Below are 8,276 nucleotides of genomic sequence, written 5' to 3' on the forward strand. Positions count from 1 at the left end.
CAAGGTTTCAGGCCAAATAGCATTGGATCCTGCATGAAGATGACCAGTTGGATCACCCTAATTAAATGACTATTACTGTAAAAAACCTCATAAGAATTTCATTTACTCATCTGAAAGCCCTCTGTAAATTACATCAGGAGGTTATGGAAGAGCACAACTTTCTGTCAGACTTCGTAGGACTGATTAAATGACACATGCAAAACTACCTCTGTGGAGGATGTGGCAGGGCAAAATTCTAAGTGCTGTCACCTTGCACTAGTGGCCCAGCTGCTGTGAGAGCAGGGATGGACTGTTATGGAGAGAAATTAAATGAAATAAAGTAACTTTGCAAAAGCTGTTGTAAGCTTCTAGGATTTTCCTGAATAATCAGTGCAAGGCTCTTTTGTCTACAAACTACTAGAAGTGATAATGTAGTCTTTCTATGGTGCCTTCCAACCAAAACCATTCTATGAGTCTGTGAAAGATGTCCCTGTCCATGGCAGGGTGCTGGACTTGATGATCTTTAAAGGTCATTTTTAACCATAACCATTCTATGCCTAGATCCTGGCATATCTGCCTTCAAGAAAACAGATAATCAGTCAGGTCTTATGGGTCAGCTCAACCTTCTGAGAAAATACTTGTCCATGCTATGTTACTGTGTTTCTATTTGGTTTATGCTTTGGAAATTAGTAGACCCATCCAAAAATTTATGCAAAGTCAGTGTTTCTCACTGTTTATACAGAAAGGATAACAGCTGAGTAGATTTGGTGAAAACAAGACTCAGTGAGTGTATTGAAATGCCTTTCTTTCTGATCTTCCAGTTACCATGCTGACATATGGACTCTGAATGCAGTGTTATGGGAATGAAGTGGTGGACACATGGAACTGGTGATGTGTGGAGCAGTGCAAATTCTTCTGCAATAAACCCTATTTTTTTAACATCAAATATGTTTGGTTTTAAGTACCTCTATTTGCCAGATTATTTAACAACAAGATAAAATACTCAACTTTAATGTGCAGTTACAGTAATTTATTAACTGGAGACATACCACTTTGAGATTATATGGCATAAGCACAAAGAAAAAGCCAACTTTTAAAAATGTACTTTTTTTCCCCCCTATTATTATATATTTGTTTGTTTGCAGTACTATTGGTTCTCAGTCAGACTAGGCTATAATTCAACTGTAGGATTCTGCTATGTATTTGCAGCTTCTGAAGGTCAGAGAAAACCACTGCCTTCTCTCTCACCTGGCACCATGACATTTTCATGCATAGCATCATATCTAAGTCTCCATGTGACATGATATTCAGGAGTTGTGGAACAGGAAGAAGAGTACACACTTCTTTTACAAACACTGTGGGTTTGATTTCTGTTTTTTTTTCGTCGTCTAAATCATAGACAGTTACTGTGGTTTAACCCCAACTGGTAACAGCACCATGCAGTCGCTTTCTTATTCCTGTCCCCCACCTCCCTCCGTGGGATAGGGAGGAGAATCCTTGACTTAGGATAAGCACTACTTAACAACCAAAACCTCAGCATGTTATCAACATTATTCTCATACTAAATCCAACATACAGCACTGTACCAGCTACTAAGAAGAAAATTATTTCTATCCCAGATGAAATCCGGACAACAATGAAATAATGCTGTATTCTTTAATATTTGAAAGATATACAATGAAGAAATTAATGTGACTAAGTCCTCAGTTTTCAAGCTGTCAGGTGAAAGGAGAAGGAAAAAAACTGTAGCTATAGATCTTGTATGTAGATGTATTGTTTATAAAATTTATCTCTCTTTTTTTGTCATAATTACAACTAAAGAGACATAGGAATGAAACTGTATCCTATCTATAGATATCAGCCTCTGTGTGAGAAATATTCCAGCTAGATATTACTGTGGTACTTAAAATTTATTGTGTTCTCCCTGAGAAATTGATTTTAAATGGTAATTGTGTTTGGTTTGTCAAGCAGTGTTACTTCTATAATGTGTACATGGGTGAATACTGGCCTTGAGATATTGGCACTTAGTGAATTAGATTAAAATCTCTGGTTTTTAACTTCTTTCTCAATCACAAGTATCGTGATTCAGGTAAACTCCTTCCCTTTAATCCAGTCACTAATAAATTCCTCAAAATGGCATTTATGAAGAGTAGCCACTTTGAGTGACAGGAGCAAAAATTGTTTGCTTTTTGCATACTAAAAATGAGACTATTGCTGTCCTTTCATTATTCCTTAGGTATGCTGAGTAACAAGAACAGTAGTATGCCATCTGTTATGCTCCTGCTGAAATTGTTTCTGTGCAAAATGGTCATTCAAGAGTTCTTCAAAAAGCTGTGCAATTTATATTGCTTTTTTTTTTTTTTTTTTGGTTTTCCCTAATAGGACAGAACTATTTCTGGTCATATTGTAGACAGATTGTAAGAGAGATCATGAAGATATCTGGTATGAATCCATCCTCCCAGGGGATTGAGAAAGAGGTATTTATAAATGTTCTAATTAAGGAGGTTTTTTAGTGCATTGTATTTCACTGTGTACATTTTGGAGGGTGTTTAACCATGGCACCTAAAATCTATGCATAAATGCAAAGAAATTATTAACAGGGCAGACACAATTATATTTTGATTGCTGCTCATACTGGCAAAAGACAGCAGTATCCTCCACCAAGTCAAGGATATGATAATCTGTGGTTTCAGGTATCATTATCTGAATGAATATATGTATGTATAAAGGTTTCTGAATAGGGAGAGTATATTTGCTTCGTTCTTCTCAGCACTGTTAATGGCAATCTTAAAGTATAAAGCCTGATTCTTCCATGATTACACTTCACTTACTGCCATAAAGACAGTCCTTGCTTACTCTAAACATTTTCCCATAAAGATGACTCCAAATGTATCAGTATGACTGCTACCTACCAAAGGGTTGGATTCTGATAGCCCTATCTTTTCTGTGCCACCAAATTATTACAAATTATATTTGTTGGTTAAACTTTTTATTTAGTCTATGGAACTGAGTTTAGAAAACCCAACACCATTTCACTTGAAGAAATATATTTTGTGCTTGTGAAATTAACATTGACATTCACTTTATTTCAAGATATTTTTATAAGTTCTAAGAATAAACTTTTCATTGAAACTAATTCAGACATATGTAGAAGAGTAGGTTTCTGAAAAAAGAAATAATGTAAATTCTTGTAGGTCCTGGAGGCACCTAAATAGCTCATGGAAAAACACAAGATTGAAAGCAAGGCAATACTTAGTAATAGATTATATATAGTGCTGTTTCTAATAAAGCTAATACTGTTAGCATTTAATGTTGTATTTTGTTTGCATCCCTCACCACCACCACTGTGTTTATCTTGTAAAAAAGGAATTTTACATCAGAAATGTGTAAACTTTCTTCCTGAAACCACTTGTCAAAGCAGATGTGATATTACATATAGGCTTTATATTAAATGAAGAAATAAAATGCTTGTGAAAAGTAAAACTAGTGTTTCATTATAATTTCTTTCTGATAGTGACTTGCATGGTGTCTACATTTTTAATTAGTCTGTCATCTATAGAATCACAGAATCATCTCAGTTGCAAAATACCTTGAAGATCATCTAGTCCAACCCTTAACCTCACACTGACTGTTCTCAACTCCACCAGATCCCTCAGCACTGGCTTCAACCCCTCCAGGAATGGGGACTCTTCCCCCTGCCCTGGGCAGCTCATTCCTGTGGGAGCTATGGACACGCACACGACCAGTATGGTCAAGCAATGCCAATTTATTGAAGGTAAGCAAGCCCTTTTATAGCTTTCTCCTGTGCACGCGAATGGTATGTTGTACAATCCTTATGATTGGATAGTTAGCTTTGTCCACACGCTTCAAGCCTTCTTGTGATTGGATAATAAACACCACACTCAATGTCTTTCTCTGCCCAACCCATCTCCTGGAGTTGTTTGTTTGCTGAGTTCTTTGTTCTATGTCCTTGTCATGTCCTTGCCAAGGCATGCACATGTGCAGGATTTGCTCACATGTCCATTATCTCCCAACACATTCCAATGCCTAACAACCCCTTCTGGAAAGAAATACTTCCTATGAGCCAGTCTGACCCTGCCCTGGTGCAGCTTGAGGCCATTCCCTCTTGTCCTATCACCTATTCCTTGGTTAAAGAGACTCATTCCCCCTCTCTGCACCTGCCTTTCAGGCAGCTGTAGAGGGTGATGAGGTCTCTCCTCAGCCTCCTCTTCTCCAGAATAAACAATCCCACTTCCTTCAGCCACTTCTTATAAGACATGTGCCCCATTTCCATCCAGAAGCATGTGCAAGTCAGTTTATATGACTGACTGACTATGATTATTCCTGAAGTTCACAGTAATTACATTCAATCACAGATCACAAATTCCAACAATCTTTAGACCTTTCACCAGACCATTTTTGGAGACAAGCACTTCATTTGGACTGAAATACACCTTTTGTTTTCCTTCTCCTAAAAATACATAGATTGCATGAGTGAATTATTCCAGGTATTTAGTACACATTATACTTAAAGTGTTCATTGAGGTTTATAAGAGAAATGGCACAGCCCTCACTGATCATTATTAACACTTTATGCAGTAATGTCATATCTAACCTAAATCTTGCACCTTCTTCACTTTTTGTTACAGATACATACAAACATAATTATTCCATCATTTTAAAGTACTGATGTGATTTATCTATGTTGTGATTGTTTGCCTTTAACTAATCTATATCTGAAGCAATTACTTTTAGATTTCTTTTAATAGATTTTCATGGTATTTTAAATTGTAGAAGGATAAATACAACAGCCAGAAACCATCCAGTGGTCACCTCTTTCAGTGTAGTTTGCTTGAAATACTTCGGGTTTGTTAGAAGTCAATGTGCAGATCTGCCCCCTGATAAAGTGAGTGCCCTCTTGGCCAAATTACTGTCTCATGTTGACCTTGCTTTGGCAAGATTGCTCAGCATTTTCCTTGAGGCTACTTTAATATATCTGCAGTTGAAGGAAATAAATGATTTGGTATTGTTTCTTAATCAGAAATTTTCCTTGAGGCTACTTTGGAATATCTGCAGTTGAAGGAAATAAGTGATTTGGTATTGTTTCTTAATCAGAAATTCACCAGATTCTGCAGTATTTGTTCTTTGCTCCTCAGCTACTCTGTTGCTGGTCAAATGCATGTAAAGCCCCTAGCAATTGTTGTTTGAATTCACAGTTGAATGTAGTAGGGAAATTTTATAGTCACAGGACAATAATTTAGTTTTAGGATATTTGGGTGTTATTTTTTTGTTTACTCTTACTTTTTTTTTTTTTTCCCCCCTGGAAATATTGGTTCTGAAAAGCTACCCAAAATCAGAGGGTCAAACCCAAGGCATTGTTCCTGAAAGTGGGTTCACCTGTCCTGAAATTGTTATGCCTATATTAATGGATTTATTAATACTGTAAAATAGGTGCTCAGAATTTTTCAGTGACACAGAATGATAAAGAGATGGAAGGAAGCTTTCTATAACAGCAGTTAGCCCAAAGTGGTCAATGTCAACTCTTAGAAAAACAGCTTTAAACTCATGTAATTTTGTTGATCAGCACAATTCAGCACTGCTTTTTCACCACCAGGCTGCAGGTTGTGCCAGGATACTGGAGGCAGGGAAACAAATATAAATCTTTCAAACCAAACTTATGCTGAAAGGCAATTTGGTGTTTTGTTTTTAAAATATCCCAGGTTTCATCATACAAAGATACACATTCAGAATCGCTTGGATGACGTACCTAGAAATTCACTGAGTCAGAAGCCCAGCTCTGACAAAGATCATGCTGGAAATAAGCTCTGAAGGATTTAGTTTGAAAGAAGAAGAGATGCAAAACCAAGAAGAATCTACAGTTACAGAGCAGTATCATGGATGATTAGTCTTTTTAAAAGACACAGATGGTCTCCTTTTTTTTTTTTTTTTTTTGGTATTAATTTTAAATTACTTCTCTGATAAAACTTATGGGGGGCTTTAAAATAATTCAGTTCTTATTGGTCTTTAAATTGTTTTAGCTCTCCTCTCCCACAAGATGGACCTGATGGAAAACACAAGCTTCTACTGTTTAGTGCTTAAAGCCCTTTATAGAGAACTACTGTATGATTGGATTTTTCCTCCATAAATACATATATTTGTCTCCAAATTCATAAGGAGGATTTAACACCTTAACAATATTTTGAAGTAAATAATCCTTTGAGAGCAATGGTGGTGGAAAGGATTTTCAGATTTGAATAATGTGAAATATGAAATGTAAGTCTGCATTTGATGGATTTCTAATAGGAAAAATACAGACCTTTTCTACAGCACAGTGAAATGTTACAGCAATAGAGGTGAAACAGTCAGGGATCTAAGAAAGAGATAATGTAATAATCCCTGCAGAGTATGTGCTCAGTTCTGTTCCCTGAGAGGCTTGAAGTTATCTAGCCAGAAGTGTAAGTAGCAAGGTGATAAGATCCCAGACTGATAGAGTTAACTTGTTGAATATGGCAACTTGAGAGTGATGGAGATTGTGGATTGAAACCATCTAATTCCTTAACAATGTGCTTCACTGAACCTGCTGTAAGTATGAAATTGTAAGTATGTGAACATGTAAGTTTGATTTTAAAATATGGAAAATAATAATAAAAAATATTTACAAGACATATACTTAAATTAAATGTGACATTAATGATATAACGAGAAATTCTGCTCTGAAGTGTGTTGCTGTATTTTTGGCACTATTCACATGGCCTAAGGCTTCTATGAACTAATGAAAATTCAACAATATTAATTTAAATTACTGTATAAATAGACAAATGTACTTCAGAAATGTACTTTCATTTCAAGGTGTCTCTGTCTTTTTTGCTGACATTCTATTTCTGTTCTTACTTCATCCTTTAACCAATATTTGACACCACCAAACAGATCCTTGTGCTCCTATCGATATCATGACCATTGTTATGTAAAATTGTACAAAAGACATTTTTCTTTTGCCCTCAGAAAATGTACTTTAACATTATTATTTTTCTTTGAATTCTACTCTTTAAAAAAAAAAAACAAAACACAAAATACTTGAACAATTACCTTTTCTACTGTCTTTGAAGCCTTAGTTATTTGAATATATTTTTCTCTTAAAACTATCTTCCACCTGCCAACGGATCTAATGAATAGAATGTCAAAGAACGTTTTATCTCATTGTTCCCAAGGTGGCTAGTGTTTGGATTCACACAGGTTGCATGCATAAACTTTTGTATGCTGTTCTATGCAAGAACTAATATGAACACATTTCTGAAATGTTCTGGCCTCTGAACTGCTAGACATTTTGAAAATGTGACCCAAGCTTGAAATGATCTTGCTACACCAAACAGAAATTCACTTTCCTTTTAATATTGTGCATCTGCTGTCTGCAGATATATTTCTCTTTAATAGACTTCATAGTTTCAATAATTTTAACCTAGGCTATCAGATTTCTTGACGGCTCCCTTATACATCAGGAAAATGTTTTAAAGATCATCATGATATAGTCAGTTGCTGCTTTTTACTTTTTTTTCATACAAAATATTAAATGTTTTGGAGTGATGATTTCACATTTGAAGTGACTGTCTTGTTTTATTATAGTTTGGGGTAGTTTTTCATACAGGTCAGGAGAGATGGAGCATTGCCTGTGCATTTCTGGGAACAGCCAACAAGTCAGTCTTAGTGCACAGATCTGCTACTGGCTGTGGGGATATTTCATTTTTGTTCATGGGGATATTTGTTTGTTACAAGGACTTTGTGAGAGATGAGAAACCAGGCCTGTGAGAAACTAAGACAAACAACCTGGGAAAGCAAAAGTTGAGGCTGATTGAAGAAATGCCTCAAACACTCGCAAGACAAAACTATGGGTCACAGGGTGCATGCTGTGGAGGTCGAAGTTGATAACGATGCCCGATGTAGCTGGGGGAGAGAGCCCTGTGGAGACAGGATGGCTCTGCTCTGGGACACCTGGGCAAATTTCAAGGGCCATGTGTCCAGTGAATGAACTTTGCTTCATTATCCACGAAATGCATATTAAAGTTAACACCCCTCAATATGCTAACGAGGGCTGACATGATCATGCTAATTACATCATCCTGTGAAACACCTTACCCCTCCCCGTACATGGCATACATAGCTATATGTGTCGACCTAGGGGATGGACCCAAGGAAAGTGGGTATAAAACAAAGAGGGGAAGAAAGGACGCTCTCTTTCTCTCTCTCTGCCCCTCTCCCTGCCTCCCTCTGCAACCCCGGCCGTCTGGAGAGAGCAGTGAAGC

Source organism: Athene cunicularia (genome assembly GCF_003259725.1).
Source record: "Athene cunicularia isolate RWA chromosome 8 unlocalized genomic scaffold, athCun1 chr8_part1, whole genome shotgun sequence".
Classification (NCBI taxonomy): domain Eukaryota; kingdom Metazoa; phylum Chordata; class Aves; order Strigiformes; family Strigidae; genus Athene; species Athene cunicularia.